We start from the raw sequence: 17,954 nt of genomic DNA, 5'->3' as shown, positions 1-17,954 counted from the left end.
AGGCCCAGCCGAGTTGGATGGCTTCCTGCAAGTCTTTTAACAACAAGGGCGTTTAAAGTAGGAAAGAGGAGGAGAAAGTCAGAAAAGGGGCGAGGGGCCAGCGCTGAGCCAGATTTTTGGCTTCTGCTCATAATTCAAGATGGGTCTCTAGATTCAAAGAAGGCAGCACACCTCCATCCGTTTCGTTTCTGCTTCTGCTACTCTCTCTGGGTCCGCAGGGATTGATTCATCACTGAGATACAGCCCAAGAAGGGAAGGGAGAGTTTCTGTCGTAAGTGTCTGAAAAGGAAAAACTTTGAGAAAACAGCCAAGAGAGGGAGAGGAGAGGAGGCTGCGCTCTAGTGTGGGAAGAGGTGGAGGAAGGAGGCCAAGGCGGCACAGCCCATGGAATGGGAGCCTGCGGGCGGGCGCGCTGGCGGGCAGCAGCTACCCGGGCCAAGCCCCGGGCGAACTCGCAGGAGCCAACGCCGGCGCCAGAGGCAGCCGCGACGGAGCCCAGGTGCACCCGGGCCTGGGTAGCTAGAGGCCTGGCCCCGGAGGCCCGCGGCCGCGCCCCGGAGGCGGACCGGGGGCGGAGCAGCCCCCGAAGCTGGGCTCTCCCGGCAGGCGGCCCTCAGCCTCCCAGCCTCAGCGAGCGGCAGCGGCGGAGGATGCCCCACGGCGCCGCCCGCCCAGCCCCGGAGCTCTGTCTGCGGAGGAGCCCGCCGCCCATTGGCGGCCGCGGCGCTGCGTCCCCGCCCCCTCCGCGTCCCCGCCCCCTCCGCCGCCGCTGCCGCTTCCCGGCTCCTCCTCCTCCCCCTCCGGGAGCCGCCTCTGTCGCCGCCGCCGCCACTGCCGCTGCCGGCCGGGGCCCAGCCAGTGCCCGCCGCGCCGGCGTCGAGTCGCAGCCGGAGCCGCTGCCCGCGGCCCCGCCATGAGCGGAAGCGCCGCCGCCGCGGTCGCCGCCGCCGCCGCCTCAGCAGCCGCGGCCGCCGCACACTTCCAGCCTCAGTCGTCGTCTCCCAGGCCGGGCCCCGCCGAGCTCGGGCCCCCGCGCCGCCTGCGCGCCCCGCCGCCCCGGCTCGAGCCCCCCGCCGCCGGCCGCCTCAGTCCTCCGGGCCACGGGCCTCTCCGGCCGGGCGCCCAGGGCGGCGGCGCCTGCGGCCGAGCGCCGGGAGCAGGTACGGGGTCCAGGAGCGGGCCAGGCGGGGAGGGGCGTGGGTTGATCCCGGGGATGGGGGTGGGCAGAGGCGTGCGGTCCAGCCGCCCGGCCCCGCGGAGGGGGTGGAGCGTTGTCCGGGTCGGGTTCGTCCGGCCCCGGAGCCCCTGGGAGTCCTGCGTCCTCGCTGTGCCGAGCGGCTCACAGAGCGTTTTTCCACCGGGTTGCTAACCGCCCCCACCTCCCCGCCCCCAAGAGTGGGCAGGGCAGGACCTCTCCAGGTCTCCGCTGGGCGGAGGAGGAAACTGAGGCTTACTGGGGGAAGTGACTTGCCCAAGGTCACATAGCCGGCGAGAGTCGTAGCCTGGCTGGGACCCAGGGCCACTCTGGGCTGGCCCGGGCCCCTAGTAGGGGGCGCTGGAAGGAGGAAGAGCCCCCAGCCCCGAAGAACTGAGATTGATCGCGGAGGAGGGGGCGCTAGGCCCGTCCCCAGGCACGCCCACCCGGCGCTTTGGGGCTGGTTTAGGAGGAAGCATCTGTTGCGGGCTGGGACGGCGGAGCGGCGGCGGGTTGGGGGGCTTGCTGGTGTGCTGGGGAGTCGATTTGGGGATCCGCAGAAGGAGAGACTCCTGTGAGGTTGTCCTCTCGGGGAAGAGGGCTTTCTTAAGTGAGGGGGTCAGAGCTTCCGAAACTTCTAATCGCGGGGACCATTTGGTCTCTGCCAGGCCACCTTCCCCACCGCTGCACGGATTAAACCAATCCAGCTGGAATTAATAGGAGGGAGGCCTGCTTGCTTTTGTGGAGACGCTCGTAAGGTGTCTTTTCCACGAAATGGCCCGAGTTTCGTTCATGCCCCAAACAAGTGTATATATGACCCTCGTAAAGGCGTTTCTGCTACAGAAAACCAAGTGAGGTTTTCCCTGGTGATCTGGACTTGGCACACTTGGGTAACCCTCAAAGAAAGAACAGCTGTCTTGGGCATGGAAGGGGGAAGGAGTGAGAGGATCGGGACTGGTCACACCCGCCTGCCTGCTATGGAAGAGGGCCATGCACCCCTTGGGGTTCCCGTTTTTCTTTCGAGTGGGTTGTTTTTATTGTAGATACATCTTGGAAAGGAACTTGGGGTTCTAGAGGTGACAAAGATAGAGGAGGGTCCCGTGGAGCGAGAAAATAGAAGCATTGGAGGGGGGGGGGGGAAAGGAGAGGGTATTTTGTCATTGTGGGGGAAGGGAGATGAAAGGGTTGCTGAAGGGAGGGGAGACGGTGTCTAGTGTAGAGGAAAAGATTGGACTGTTTCAGAGAGGGAGCCAAAGGTATAGAGCTTGAAAGGAGTCTATTAGAGGAGGATGGTGTCTTACAGGGTTGAGTAATAGGTATTGGTCGGCAATCACTTCATTTTCTTTTGAGTAAAGACTGTTGTAAGTACTTTTACATAAATGTTTTAGCTGTTCTTCTCCCCACCCCCATTCTCTGTCGGCTTCTAAGGCAGGCCCATAGTATTGTCTTGGAAGTAAGGCTTGACAAAAGAGGGAAGGGAAAGACTAATTAGCAAATGCATTAATTAGGGCCCTTTGTCCAGGATGGTTCCTTGTTTAAGTCAGCTGTTTCCTTGCTGCCCTCCTGCACTTCAGCTTTCCAGTTGTGGCTGTTGGCAAGGTTCTTTGGGAACAGCTCCCCTGGTTCAGATAAGGTGGTTACATTTTTTAGAAAACAGAAAAACCTATTTGACAGATACACATGAAAGCATGAAAATTTACTTGTCAAAAACTTAAAATCAGGGAAATGCAAATCGAAACATCATTGAGATGCCATTTCACACTTATCAGATTGGCAAAAATTAAATGCTGTGATAATCAAGTATTAATGAGGTTATGAGGAAATCATCTATATACTGCTAGTGGGAATGTAAATGGATACAGCCATCATGGAGAGTAACATGATGTCGGTTGAAGGAGGGCAGACAAACCTATTTACCTAAAATGCCCATTTCTGGGTATATACTTTAAGAAATCTTTGCACACTTGTCCAAGAAAATAAGTACAAGAATGTTCATTGCTGCTTAAATGTCCACCAACAGGGAAATACATAAATTGTTAGATAGTCCCACACAATTGAGTATTATAGCACTGTGAAAAATAAACTGTAGCCTGCATTAAACTGTAGCATGCATTAAGATGGTTGAATCTTAACATAATATGGGGTGGGCGAGCAAGTCACAGAAGAGTTATTAGAGAATGTTTTCACTTGCATAAAATCTGAAGACATGCACAATAATATTTTCTGTGTTTGTGTGTGCTCAGTCGTGTCCAACTCTGCGACCCCATGGACTGCAGCCTGCCGGGCTGCTCTGTCCATGGGAGGAATACTGGAGTGAGTTGCCATGTCCTCCTCCAGGGCCTCTTCCCGACCCAAGAATCAAACCCGTGTCTTTTGCGTTGGCAAGCGGATTCTTTATCACTGAGCCGCCTGGGAAGCCCCTTGTATGTGTGTACATATGTAGTAATAGTATAAAAACATTTATGGTAGCAACACCAAATTCAGAGAAGTGGTTATCTCGTTAAGAGGGGATGAGGAGTGGAATTGGTCAGGGGTACACGGAGGGACACACAGAGGGCTTTAATTATATCTAGTATTATTAAATCTGAATCAGACAATTGCAAATTAAGATTTGCTTATCTTTAATGTAGGATACAGGGGTATTCATTATATTATTTTAAATATTTTTCAGATGTTTGAAATATTTCTCACATGCAAAGCAGTTTCTTGTTTACATAGCACAGGGGTTTTGTGCTGTAATAATGAAAGTCTGGCTGCAGGCTCCAGCCCTGCACAGCCGGTTAGGCATGCTGGCTGGTGATCTTTTTCTCACCCCTTTTTGACCTGCAAAGCCTAGTTTTGTGATGGATGACTTTTATTTTGGAACAGCTGATAAGGCACGTGGAGGATTTCCCAGTCTTTCTAAACTTTCTGGTAGACCTAGGTCAGCAGTTTTTGAGCTTTGTCAAAATATGAGTGCGCCAGGACATTTTCATCCATCAGATGTAGGAAGGGACCCAGAAATCTGGTTCTGAACATGTTCCCTTGTAGATTCTGGTGTGCACTGGAGTTTGAGACCACTGCCTTAGGTTTCTTCTGACTCTGGGCTGTGGTCCTTCTCAGCTTTGCCCAGCCTGTCCCCAGGACTTATCTTGCTGCTCCTGCATGACTGGGACTTATTTGGACCCATGAGATATTTAGCTCTTTTGCAGGGCATGAAAGAATGATAGGGTTGGAAGCCATTGGATGTTAAACCCTTCATAATCTGGGTTGTCTATTCCTCTTACTTTCATGCAGGTATCCAAGAGGCCCACCACCTACTAGGGCTCTTTATCGGGTTTTACAACTTTAACCACATGTATCGCTATATATAGTTTTATAGTTAGTGTAGAGGCAAAATAGTGTCTGACTGAGAAGGAAAACTAGCAAATTGGAGAAAGTAAACCCCCAGAGGTAAATGTATGTGACCTTGCCTTTCTCTGTAGATGATCGTGGTTGAGTGTTTTAACTTAGCACATGCATTTGAAGTTCAGTTATTTGAAGCTGTAGTCAAAGATTAGGGGCTTTAGGAACAACTCATTATTACCCTGGACAGAAGAGTTTCCTTCCTCCCAAATTTGCTACTTTTCCTTCTTTCTAGACCCTTTTTCTCTAGTCCTAATATGTTTATGAATGAATTTATATTAACGTGTGGGGATTTCTAGTGATGAAATATGTGAAATGCCTGTTTGCCATTGGTGAGGTTCTTTCTGGAAACCTATTTTGGAGGTGCGGTTTTGCCCCAGGTACACTTTTGTAGGGCTGCTGATACAGGGTTGTATAACTTATGCTCAGCCCAGGGCACCTGTTTTGTTTTTCAAGTGGGAGTACAAACCCATTTTGTGCTCCACTTACCAAGATGCACACCTTGTGTAGAACTGTGTCCCCTTAGTTGGACACCCTTTTCTAATCCTCTAAAGGTGCTCTCTGAACTAGCATGGCCCTGCGGCTTTGGAACTATTGTTCCAGCTGTTACCCGTCCATACTCATCCCAGGCTCTGCGGATAGGGCTGGTCATTGTTGGTCCTGGCACTCTGCAAGAGTTTTCTCCTTGTGAACTTCTCATGGGAAGGGACTTAGCTCTGCCTCTTCATTACCAAGCTCAGTTGAACCAGAGAGTTCAGCTCAAAATTGTAAAATTTGTTATGGGTGTAGAGAGATGTGTACAGAATAAACAATTTGAAAAATACCATTATTTATGGAAAGACAATGAGAAAGAAATCATTGAAAAGACAGAAGCATCTGGTAAGCGAAGGAGAGAAAGTAGCTGTGTGCCACATTTGCTCTTGCATTCATATAGTGCTCATTTTGAGGGGGAAATTCGATGCTATTTTTTTCTCTTCCTATTTCTCTCTACACTAGCATTCCTGAATTTCTTAGGACCTGAGGCTTTTTAGCCAGTTTGGAAAATATTTACCCATTTGTATTTTCCATTAAGTGGTTGTTTACGTTTCCTGCTGTTTCATTTTTTCTTGGAGAGAGAGGAAGGGGGAGTGCTGAACCAAGGACAAGACTGGACTTCCTACTGCTTCTGCAAATAATGGCAGTGTGTTTTTCAGAGCAGTTGTCATGGAAGAGTGCTGTTCTGCGGGCTCGAGAGATACAATTTGAAATGGTTTCTGTTGCTGTTTTTATTATTACTTTTAAACGTGATTGAGGGTAATGGATAGAGGGTACCATTGTGCTTTTGCTGCTGTCTTAAAGAAATTAAAAAAAAAAAATGTATGCAAATAAAACTGAAAATGTTTACCAAAGTAGTCTTCTGTCCATACAAGGAGAATAAACAATTCTTACCCGAAGCAGTTTCAGGTTGGTTTTTTTTTTTTTCCCTGTTTTTATTTTAAATGGTTATTAGTGCTATTCTAGGGACTGCTCTGGCAGTTAACCAGAGTGATGTTGGGCAGATAGAGGAGAATGGTGGGATTATTGTGTTAGCCTTTAGCAGCAGCTCCTTCCAGTCTTGATATGGAAAGCTATCACTGCATTGTCTGCTTTGGTGATAAAATATGCATAGAAATGAGGGAGAGAGTGTAAGTTTTGATATGACCATTTGACCCTGTTGATAGAAGGGAAGAAGTAATAAAGAGGAAGAAACACATACATGGAAGAGAGCTGCAAGCAGTCAAGTTGGTAGAATATTTTGTAGTGCTTCTGGGATGTTTCTTGAGCCGAAAGTTACCTGTCAGTATCTGTTCTGCCTCAGCACCTTTTATTTCAGTGTTTGCAGATGGTGCTCACTGATCTTCAGTTGAAGTCTGTTTTATTGTTGCAGAGCTGTAAAGTGAATGGTTTTGAAGACTTAGGCTGAAGTAGTAGGGTGGGCATCATTTCATAATCACTTTTGCAATTAGGAGATAGGACTCATAATTAACAAAAATATCTTTGTTTGGCTTTTGGGCTATCTGTTTTTTTTTTTTTTTTTTTCATTTTGATAGATTTGTCTTCCTGTTGATGCCTGAATACATGTTTGAATGAGCACTTATTGGGTGGTCGCCAGTGATTCACGGGATGATGGCGTCACTGCCAGAGACTTCATTACCTGAAGTACTGAGAACAGCCCAAAGGAGGATATTTCAGCCACAGCTTTCTTTTCTCCTGCTTTTCATGCTTCCTTCTGGGCTTGGTGGTGATCTGTCTGTCTGTCAGGACAGGCCTTGTCCTTTACTGTCCTCATGGGAGGGGTACAGAGGCTTTGCAGAACCTTTAGGCTGGACACCCATGAATAAAACCCCTCAAACAATATTGAACCAGACCCACGGGCCACCAGAATGGCTCCAGCTCCTCTTCTTTAGTTGCTGCTTATGTTGCCACCACCCACCCTTTGTTGTGGAGCCTGGAAGGTGCCCCCCTCACCCCTAATCATACAAAAAGGCTTTGTGCTTGGAGGATGTTTTAAAGGCAGGATCACTGTAATTATAATTCCCTAAGCACAACCAAGTAATGGGGGCATGCAGGGTAAAGATGGTATCCAAGTACTTGTTGGTAGGGAGAAGTCAGGAGGGGATTAAAAATCATCTGGAGACAGTACCAAAATGATGGATAATGGAGTGTTGTTGGTAATGCTGATGGGAATGTGTTTAAGTGAATACTTTTCAGGGTTTTAAATTCTAATACTTTCAAGATACTTGAAGCTTTAAAAAGCACAAGACAGCCAGAACTTTTTTTCCCCTAGTCTAAAATTGTAACTGAAAAGTACTTTAGAAGAAGGTATGTAGAAATCCAGGCCTACTTTGCTTTATGTTTGTGTTGCCAGAATGATTGATTGCCCAGGAAAGCCAAATAGATAACTTACTTACTATCCAGGGGGACTCTTGCTAATCTGTTTGTTTTTAAGTTTCTAAAAGTTAGCACTGACTGACATTTTGGGAAGCTGATTTTACCCTACCACCACCAGAAAAAAAAAAATCAATTAATATAGGGATATATGCTTAGTAGGTCTTCCTTTGTGGTTTAGTGGTAAAGAATTACCTGCTAGTGCAGGAGATCTGGGTCCGATCTCTGGGTTGGGAAGATCCCCTGGAGGAGGAGATGGCAACCCACTCCAGTATTCTTGCCTTGGAAATTTCACAGACAGAGGGCCTGGTGGGCTACAGTCCATGGGGTCACAAAAGAGTCTGACACAACTTAGCGACTAAACAACAAAATGTGCTTAGTAACCTCTTATATCAAGCATCCTGCCATGATACGCTTCTGAGCTCTGTTGGCAATCAGTCTTCTAGAGAACCCTGATGTTAGCTATTAGTGTATTATTTAAACTAGTTTCTTAAACTTCTTTCTTTCTCCTCCTCCCTCCTTCCCTCTCTTTCTCTTCTCCTTCCCCATTTTTATTGACAAATAAAATTGTGCATATTTAAACTGTGCAACATGATGGTTTGATATTTGTCTACACGGTGAAATGATTACAATGATCAGGTTAATTAACCCATTCATTACCTCACATAGCTACCTTTTTTTTTTTTTGGTGAGAATGCTTAAGATCTATTCTCTTAGCAAAATTTCAGGCATACAGTATAGTACTATTAACTGTAGTCACCATGCCGTGTACGTGAGAGCCTCAGAACTTACCTGTCTTAATAACGAAAGGCTTGTGCCCTTCAACCAGCATGTCATTTCCTCCACTCCTGAGGCCCCGGTAACCACCAATCTATTCTTTGTTTCTATCAGTTCGGCTTTTTAAATTTAAAACAAAATTTTTTTTATTCTGCATAGAAGTGAAATCTTACAGTATTTGTCTTTCTCTGTTTGGCTTATTTCATTTTACATTGTTTCCTCCACTTATATCTATGTTTTTGCAAATGGCAGGGTTTCCTTCTTTCTTCATGGCTGAATAATATTCCATTGTATCCATTTACCCAACTTCTTCATCCTTTCATTGATTCATCAGACACTTGGGGTCTTTATCTTAGCTATTGTGAATAATGCTGCGATGAACATGGGAGTACAGACGTCTTGAGGAAATCTGCCTTAAATTTGTCATCACTTAAGAATACTGGTTTGCTGTGATTCAGGGGTTCGCAGAGTCGGACACGACTGAGCGATTGAACTGAACTGAAGAATACTGGGTAGTCCGTGCAAAGAGGTTACCCAAAAAATCCTTAAAAAGACTGTACCCATTTAACAGCTAAATTTTGTGAGATTTGAAAATACACAGGGTTCCATTTTATCTGCTTTTAATGAAATGTAAGGTTGATTTCCTCCAAACCCCCTGCCCCGCCTGTTTTAGGCACGTGTATTGCTGAGCAGTGACTTATATTTTACCACGGTTACTCAGTCACTTCGTTTGCTTCATTGATAATACGTATTTCTTACAGTATATATACATGTAGCCTCTGATGGTTTACTTCACCGCTCTCTGGTGGCCAGGAAAAGTAATGATTAAAAAAAAAGTAATGATAAAACATTTATTGAATGCCTACTATATACCAGACACAGTGAGGATTTCAGATTTGATTCAGATATGCAGCAGTTTAGCAATAGACTCTGACTGTGTGTTAGCTGACCAAACAAATTTTTTGAATCTGCTAACCCCTAATGAGGGCAGAGAACATCAAAATTGCATTAATAATAGTGATATGATATAGTCATGATAATTAATATTGCTAAAGCACAGATCTAATCAGATCATAATAAACTTAAGTGACTGCCTTATAAGAAAAAGAAATATTTTTTGGTTTGGCATTTGAGGCCAGTATAATTGGGTCTTGATTATTCCAGTTGCTACTGTTCTTCATGGGTATTCTACAGGGAAATATAATACCCTGTTGTCCATATATTTGTGTATCACTTTTTCACCTCTGTTCCTTTGTTACTTCAGCTTGGAATGCCTATCTTCCTCCAGTTTTTCCAAATCATACTAGTTTTTTAATATCTAGTGGTCATTTACTGTGTGCGAGGCTGTTCTAAGTGGTTTAGCTGGATTAATTCATTTAATTTTCACTACAGTCCTCTAAGATTGATGCTTTTATTATCCTTGTTGTGCAGATGAAGAAGCAAGATTGAATATAAGCAAAGATGATTACTGTTTTGGCCACTAAAGGGAATTTGCAGTCCAGTTTTACCTTTGCTCCTCCTGAGAAATATGCTCCTCCCCCCTTTTTTAAGTTCTAAATTTTTCTGTTGGGATTGTTTATTATAATTAACTTCCTTTTTAGTCATTTATTACTTTCCCACATAACGTGGAGTAGGAGTACCCGCATTGGAGTGGGTTCATTCGGATCAGGCATGTTTAAATTGCTTCTTAGGAAATCTCCCATGTTCTGTGATTCTGAACACTGGTTTTAACTTGGTGCTTGTTTGGTCCCTTAAGGAGATACAAAACTTCTCATGGAGAAATTTGGCCCTACCCAGAATCCCACCTTTTTGTGGGATTTCCCTCTCTGAAATTAGTACAAGAATGGATGTTAGACTTCTTTTTAGCCTTCTTAATTTCCATAATAAACTTTGACTTGTCACAAGCTAAAGCATAAACATGTCCCTTTATTCAATGGTATAGAATATGAATATTTCAGGCGTCAGCTGGAGAGCCTGGTGCTATGTTGATGCTGTCTGACATAGTAGATTATTTGGGGAAGATAATGTAGGATGGCTTGGTGTGGTTTAGTCACTAAGTCCTATCCGACTTTTGCAACCCCAGGGACTGTAGCCTGCCAGGCTCCTCTGTCCATGGGATTCTCCAGGCAAGAATACTGGAGTGGGTTGCCGTTTCCTCCTCCACAGGATCTTCCCGACCCAGGAATAGAACCCTGGTCTCCTGCACCGTGGGCAGATTCTTTACCTACTGAGCTATGAGGGAAGCCCTATTGTAGGATAGTGGTTCCCAAATGAACTACTTAACTTAGTTGGTATTCTTGTTAAAAATTGTTAAAAAAATTTACAGTTAGAATCTGAGATTAAATTTTTCCAAGCAGTTACAGTGTTTCTAATATTATTTCATCTGGGTTGTGGGCTTAATAGGCACTGGTGAGCCATCCATTTAGAAAATGTTCCGTGGGAAGGTGGGATTCTGAGGTCATAACCAGGTAGGATAGTTACAGATTTTTGGAACATGGCATGTTTTTGAGTTGAGCACTGCCAACTCCATCTTTTTCTTCTACTTCGTTTATGGATACCTGGAAAGGAAGATGAATTCTCCTTTCAAATTACTAAGCAATATGAAAATTCATAGGAGGAAGATAGTGTTTCTATTGTTGAAAGTCACTTAGTCGTGTCTGACTGACTCTTTGTGACCCCATGGACTGTAGCCCACCAGGCTCCTCTGTCCATGGAATTCTGCCATTTTAAGGCAGAATAAAAGCTGATTAAATCCAGATAATTGAGGAATTTCCACCCACCTTCTGGTTTGCATTTCTTTAAGAAACTTAGCATTAGAACTTATCAGAACATATGAGAACATAGTTACAGTATGTTTGGGGTTCTAATGAAAGACATTGTTCACTGTCTGCTATATATGAAGAGTATGAGTCATGAAATCTTGTGATCTGATCATCCAATGTTTCTTTTAAAAACTGCATATATTGTTGAAAACAGAAATTACTAGTCCATGATATGTTTGAGTTTTAACTTTAAATAAAAGCTACCATTGTGTGCTTAACAACAACTAACAACAACAAATAAACCCAAAACTAACAAAGGCAACAAGTCAAAAGATATGCCTTCTTAAAGTGAATCTGTGTGGAATTCATGAAGTTAGTAATGTCTGTGAAATTAAAACTAAAGTACGAATTTGACTCTAGAATATTGTGCATACTTTGAGTCTAGCTTTTGGTAGAACAGTCTTTAAAAAAAAATGAATTCTCTCTCAGTTGACATAAATGGTATCGACAATATCTGTGTGAGGTGGGGGTAGAAATCAAACTAGTTTTACCATACCAAAATCTTTTTATAGCACTTTTGAGATGTAAGCATGTTTCCTTTCAAAATAGAATTGTTTGATGGAATAGTTATATTATTTTTCCTGATACTGTGTAATTAAAAACCCAAGGCCCAAATTCAATTCAAGAAACTTCCTTCTATGGAAGAAGAGTTATCAAATTGAAAAGGGGCTTGAGAAATTTTGATTCTGAGATTTCTTTAAGAAGGGAGAGGCAAGTCAAATTGGGTTTCAGCCCCGCAGAATTGATTGTGTGACTTCCTAGGTCTGGCGAGGTGGGGATTGTGCTACGTTGGGGCGGGGCATAAGCCTGGTAGGAACTAGAAGTGAAACTGGAAGTGCCTTAAAAAAGCAGATCGTTGTGTTAGCCCGAGTTTGGCTGCCACAAACAGTGAGACAGAATGATTCTCAAGCACAAATGTATATGTAGTTACTTTGGCAGATTTCCTGAGAGAGTCAACATGTTTGCCTGTGACTCAGGACAGACCTGAGACTCAAAGGAGGAAAATGAGAGAAGAGCAAAGAAGAAGCTGAGTGAAATAGGGGCTCTACGGTGCAGGTTTTGCATGAAAATTTCTGAACCTTTGAGGGTGGCAGCAGGAAATTAAAGGTGGAATTCTGGGGACATTTTCCCTCCCTATGAGCTCTGTGGAGGTGGAGGCTGCAGCGTGGAATGGGGGGTAGATAAACTTGTAAATATTGATGAAGTTATCCTTGTTACAGCAGAAAAGGTATATCCCCCACACCCTGCACTTTGTTTTAAAACGATGGACTCCCACTATAGTATCAGTGATACAAACAAAGGTTAGCTAGCCGTATGTAATTTTATTATGCCTGGGGTTAACATTGACATTCACTTATTTTAAAAGAAAAACGAGAACTTAACCATATAATATTGACTCTTAAGAGCAATACATTTCCAGGGTGGTTTAATGGTAGTTACGTGCTATCCATCACGCACCAGAGGTGACACTCCTAACATGTTCTACCTCACTGGGGCATGCTGTGTGGATGTTTTTCCCACAGGCGTGGTAGATTTAAATTCACAGTGGTTAAAAACCACTGCTCTTTCTGCTGGCCTCTGCTTCCCATCCCTAGAAACCACTCATAGATACCTTGTGTGCGGATAGGTGCAGGTAATATGGATGAGGGTTAGGTTTATGGCTCAGGACACTAATTTACTTACGCATCATCCTGGGATCTAGTTAAAAAGCAATTCCTAGCAAGGGAGGTGGTGGAGTACTAGAACTCAAACTTTAGCCTGGTCAGTAGTCATATGGAGGGCTGGTCAAAAGGAAGATTACTGGACCCCACTTCCTGATTCACTGGAATCAGAAACTAGGGAGGGTCTTTTAAACAAATTCCTAGGTGATGCTAATGCAGCTGTTGGAGGGGGTTTGTGGTTATTTTGGGAGCCATTGAGGACAAGTATAAATAACCCTGAGGAGACTCAAACTGTTCCTCTTGGTTTCTTGAGTGTTATTTTGTAACTGAACCGAAAATGGTGAAGGAAAAAAGGTTGCAGAAAGTAATAGAGTAATTAAGCTTATGTTTATGTTTAAGTTTATGTTAAGCAAATAATGCTTCATAAAACAGTTCTGCATGTTTTGTTGTGGTGAGTGTGTGTCTGTCTAGAAAAAAGTCAGTGACAGACTCCATCAAAATGATGAGAATAAAGATGATTACTTTCGGAGAAGGATCCAGGATTAATGGAGGGTGGGATTTTAACTTTCTGTGTAAGGTTTTCATTTTTTAATGACGATATAGTACTTCTGTTTATGTAGTTAATTTTACAGAAAGGTAAAATAAATCTGGGTCAGATACCTTGCATTTACTTCTCCAGGCCTGTCCTTCACCCATTTCCACCTGACTCTGCCACAGAGAGAGTTCCCAGATCTTCTGGTTTCTGGTGGGGTTTAGCCTCAAGAGGTGATTGAAAAGGAGGAGAAGAATGGGGTCACAATGTTTATTCTCTCTCCTCTCAGAATAGTTGGTCTTGTATTGCCTGGGTTCTGGTATTCTCTGTGTCCTGTCTTTTTTGGGGGGCCGGGGCAATAGTTGTTCTATTGCTAGTTCAGGGCCCTGTTCCTCCCCCGTGGTTTCTATAGGCCTGACCTCCCAACTTGGTAATCATCCCTTTTATAAACAAACCCCCTTCAGATTATTCTGATTTGAGTTTGCCGTCTCTTCCCTTTTGGGGTAATGACGGACGGACTCCCCCTTGTCATTCCTCTCCTTACTATAATCCCAGAGAGTATCAGTGCGATCTGGATGTGTGTTTCTTTCCAGATATTTTCTGTACACAGCGTGGCTCTCAAACAAATGAGTAAATAAAACACAAGGGATCATGTTATACGTCCTGTCCTTTACATTGGTGGGTTTTTTTTTTTTTAACATCATACCATAGTGTGATTATCTTTCTACCTCAGTGTAATCTACCTCATTTTTAATAACTGTGCAATACTCCATCATACTTGATAATGGACGTAACCACAATGTAATCAGTTCCTTATGTATTTAACATGACATTTTAAATTGTATACTGAATTTTCATTAATACTTTAAATCTGTTTCTCACTCTTCTGTTGATCTGTCAGTATTCTGGCACCAGTATTGCATGTTTTACTTACTGTGGTTTTGTATGGGTATTGGCTTTGTAGGGCAACTCCTAGTAGTATTCTTATTTTGGAAAAAGACTTTTGCCTTTCATTACTTGCTTTTCCCTCATCCAGTATATTTTTTAAAAGTTTTTGTCAGAGTTACGACAAAATTTCCACTGGTGTACATATTGGAAAAGCATTACATTTATTAAGTTGGAAATAATTGATCTCGTCACACTTTTGTGCCTTTTCATCCATTAATATGATTTTCCACCCCCACTTTTTTTTTTTTTTTTGATGGTTCTATAGCTTTACTATACCAGCAGTTAGTTCTCATCCGCATTGTCTGTAGATTTTTGAAAGTGGTAACAGGCCCGTAGGTACTGACATGCAGACTTGTTTGGTGCATCTTCATTACATTTTTCTGGACAACTGCACATGGATCAGGTAGGGGACGTTCTTTTTTCCTTTGGCCCAAACAGCTTTGTTGAGCCTAGTGTCCATGCACACATTTGGGGTTCCCATTTCCTTCATGGAAAGTTGCCGGATTTCTTTTGAGTGCCTGAGGGGCATGCTTCTTGAAACTTACTCCAGGGATGTGCTTGCAAATGTTGATAGTGTATTATCTGGTCACCACCTCAGTGATGCTGACCCACCCTTTTTTGTGGGAGGGTTTGGAAAGGAAGTTTCCAACAACTTTTAAAAAAGTATTTTTATTTATTATAAGTTTGTCAAATGCCATAGTATGTTGCTTAGTGGAGTTTTGTAGTTTAATTCACATGTCATTTCCATAGTATTTTACATTCTTCCTGCTTTTGACAGTGGGGTGTTTTTCATCATGTTTTTTGAGATTTGCTGATGTTAGGGAAAGCTGTTAACTTTTTTGTGTTTATTTAAAAACTTGCCAATATCTTGAGCTCTTTTAGCCATTTTAATAATTTTCATAGGTTTTTTTTGGCATTCCAGTTGAACAACTCTGTTATTGGCAAATTTGCTAATTTAGACTCCTCTTCAATACTTCCCTCTGTTATTTTTCTTTGTCATTTCAACTGGCTAGACTGTAACATCCAGAAAATGTCATGTACTTGATTGTTGTCTAATGAGGCTGCCTCAGATGTATTTCACTGTTCATTATGGGTTGACTGTGGGTCTGAAACCTAGCAAGTTAAAGAAGTAGTATTTTTATTTATTATAAGTTTGTCAGATGCCTGCCAAACCTGTTATCTACCCTTAGAGGTTATGTCTTCTTTTTATCTATTTATGTACTGAATTATATTAACCCATTTTTAGTATGGAATTATCCATAAATTTCTGTAATGGATCTCAGTACTCAATTGACTTGTTCATATTTAAGGTTTTGGTATATATTCAAGGAAGAAAAGGCTTGTAAATTTCCTTCCTTGTACCATCCTTGATACCAGGAGTTTGGTAGCATGGACAGCCAGCCTTTTAGGAGGAGGGGCAGTAACCATTTTTATCTTGTTTTTTTAGCTCATTTCATTTAGTTCTCGGTTTTTGTTGTATGTGTGGTGGGGAGGTAGTCAATTTTGATAAAATTTTTTTTTAAGAAATTCTTTTCAAGCTTTAAAGATATATGAATGAATTCATTGTTTTCTTTTACTTTTTAAAATTTTCTCTGTAAATGGTTTTGTGAGCTGTATTTTGTTCTATTGGAGAAGGAAATGGCAACCCACTCCAGTGTTCTTGCCCCGAGAATCCCAGGGACGGCAGACCCTGGTGGGCTGCCGTCTATGAGGTCGCACAGAGTCAGACACGACTGAAGTGACGTAGCAGCAGCATTTTGTTCTATTTTGATTAGATTAAAATCTCTTGACCTATTTCCTCATCTGTAAAATAGGTGTAATATAGGTATAATGAAAATGGGCCGATGTATGTGCCAGCTATATACTAAGCAATCAAATGAAGGTTGCTGTTATTTTTTTTAAAAAATAACTACCTTTTAGTCTTGGATCTATTTTATATTTTTGTATACTGATTGAGGAATTTCTGTTCTTTATTAAATTCTCTTTGTATACCTTAAAGTATTTTTTTAAATGTATGGGCTTCCTTGGTGGCTGAATCAGTAAAGAATCTGCCTGTAGTTCAGGAGACCTGGGTCCAATCCCAGGGTGGAGAGGATCCCCTGGAGAAGGAAATAGCAACCACTCCAGTATTCTGGAAAATCCCATGGATAGAGGAACCTGGCGGGCTATAATCCATGGGGTCTCGGAGTCGGATACAATTTAGAGACTAAACCACCACCATACATGTATTGTCTTCTAATTATAAACATGCACATTGCAAAAAATTCAAATGTCACAGAAATATGTATTAGAGAAAATAAAGTCCCTTTATTTGAATTCTTCAGGGATTAATGAGAATGGCTGGTTGTATATAATCATTGTGTGTGTTTTACTATGCACATACATATATGTGTATGTGTGTACATGTATTAAAAAATGTGGCCATCCTATATATATATTGTTCTGAAACTTGTTTCTGCTTTATATCTTGGGTTTCTTTCCAAGTTAGTATTTATAGATCTAGTTATTCTTTGCTAAAAGCTTTATTTGACGTGTGATAATGTGCATAAAACATGCACATTTTGTAAGCTCACCACTTAGTCATCACAGTGTGAATACACTTGTGTAACCAATAGTCAGATGATAAGATAATGTTATTACAGGGACCCCCAGGCACCTTCCATTGGGCTTCCTATCTCATTGTTGATGAAATTTAACAGGCTTGTTGAAATATAACTCATATATCATGCAGTTCACCCATACTAATGGTACAATTCAATGGCTTCTAATATTTTGGTATATTCATAATTGTGCAGCCATCACCATTGTCTGATTCTAGAATCTTCTCATTCCCTGAGGAAGAAACCAGGTACCCATTGGCAGTTGCTCTTCATTTTCTCCCACCTCAAGCTTAGGAAACAGCTATCTTCTTTTTCTGTAAATTTGCCTATTCTGGACCTTTTATTGTGAAATCATACAATCTATAGTCTTTTATGACTGGCTGCTTTCACTGAGCATAGTGTTTTCAGGTTCATCCATATTGTAATATATATCAATGCTTCATTCCTTTTCATGACCAAATAATAGTCACTGTATGTATGTACTACATGTTATTTATCCATTTGTCAATTAATGGACATTTGGGTTGCATTCATTTTTGGACTGTTAATGAGTAATGCTGCTGAGAATATTTGCATACTAGATTTTGTGTGGACATCATGGTTTACATTTCTTTTAGGTACACAGACACACAGACACACAGACACACAGACACACACACACACCCCCCCCAGGAGTGAAATTACTGGGTCAGACCATAACTATGTTTAACCTTTTGAGGAATTGCAAACTATTTTCCGAGGTGGTTGTACCATTTCATTTTGCCAGCAATGTGTGAGAGTCCTGACTTCATATTCTCATCAAAATTTGTTCTGTCTTTTTTATTATAATCATCCTACTGGGGGTGCATTGGTAGTTCATTGTGGTTTTGATTTGCATTTCCCTAGTGGTTAATAATATTGAGCACCTTTTCATGCATTATTGGTCCATGTAGATTTTAGAAAAAGCTTTTAAATTTTTTCTAATTGTCAGAGGCAGAGCCTAGTAGTATCTTTAGTGTCCTCATAATTTTTATACAAGCATTTCAGTACATCTTTACTTCTCTACTCTCTTTACTGTTTCTTTATAGATATAATCTATAGTTTTGTTAGTATATATTGCATATTTTCTTTTGAGAATGATGTTTTAAA

General features: G+C 42.4%; 1 protein-coding gene across 1 annotated transcript in view; it reads left to right on the top strand.

Annotated features, from left to right (window-relative positions):
* The first annotated feature begins 1,110 nt into the window (after positions 1-1,110).
* Positions 1,111-17,954, top strand: part of RNF38 (ring finger protein 38) — a 118,882-nt gene continuing 102,038 nt past the window's right edge. The window contains exon 1 of the mRNA XM_061132591.1: positions 1,111-1,160. The gene's annotated coding sequence lies outside the window, so the exon portion shown is untranslated. The remainder of the gene's footprint in view (positions 1,161-17,954) is intronic.

This window comes from Dama dama, chromosome 29 (genome assembly GCF_033118175.1).
Source record: "Dama dama isolate Ldn47 chromosome 29, ASM3311817v1, whole genome shotgun sequence".
Taxonomy (NCBI): Eukaryota; Metazoa; Chordata; class Mammalia; order Artiodactyla; family Cervidae; genus Dama; species Dama dama.
Note: the sequence above shows the minus strand (reverse complement) of the source record. Positions and strands in the feature narration are given on the sequence as shown.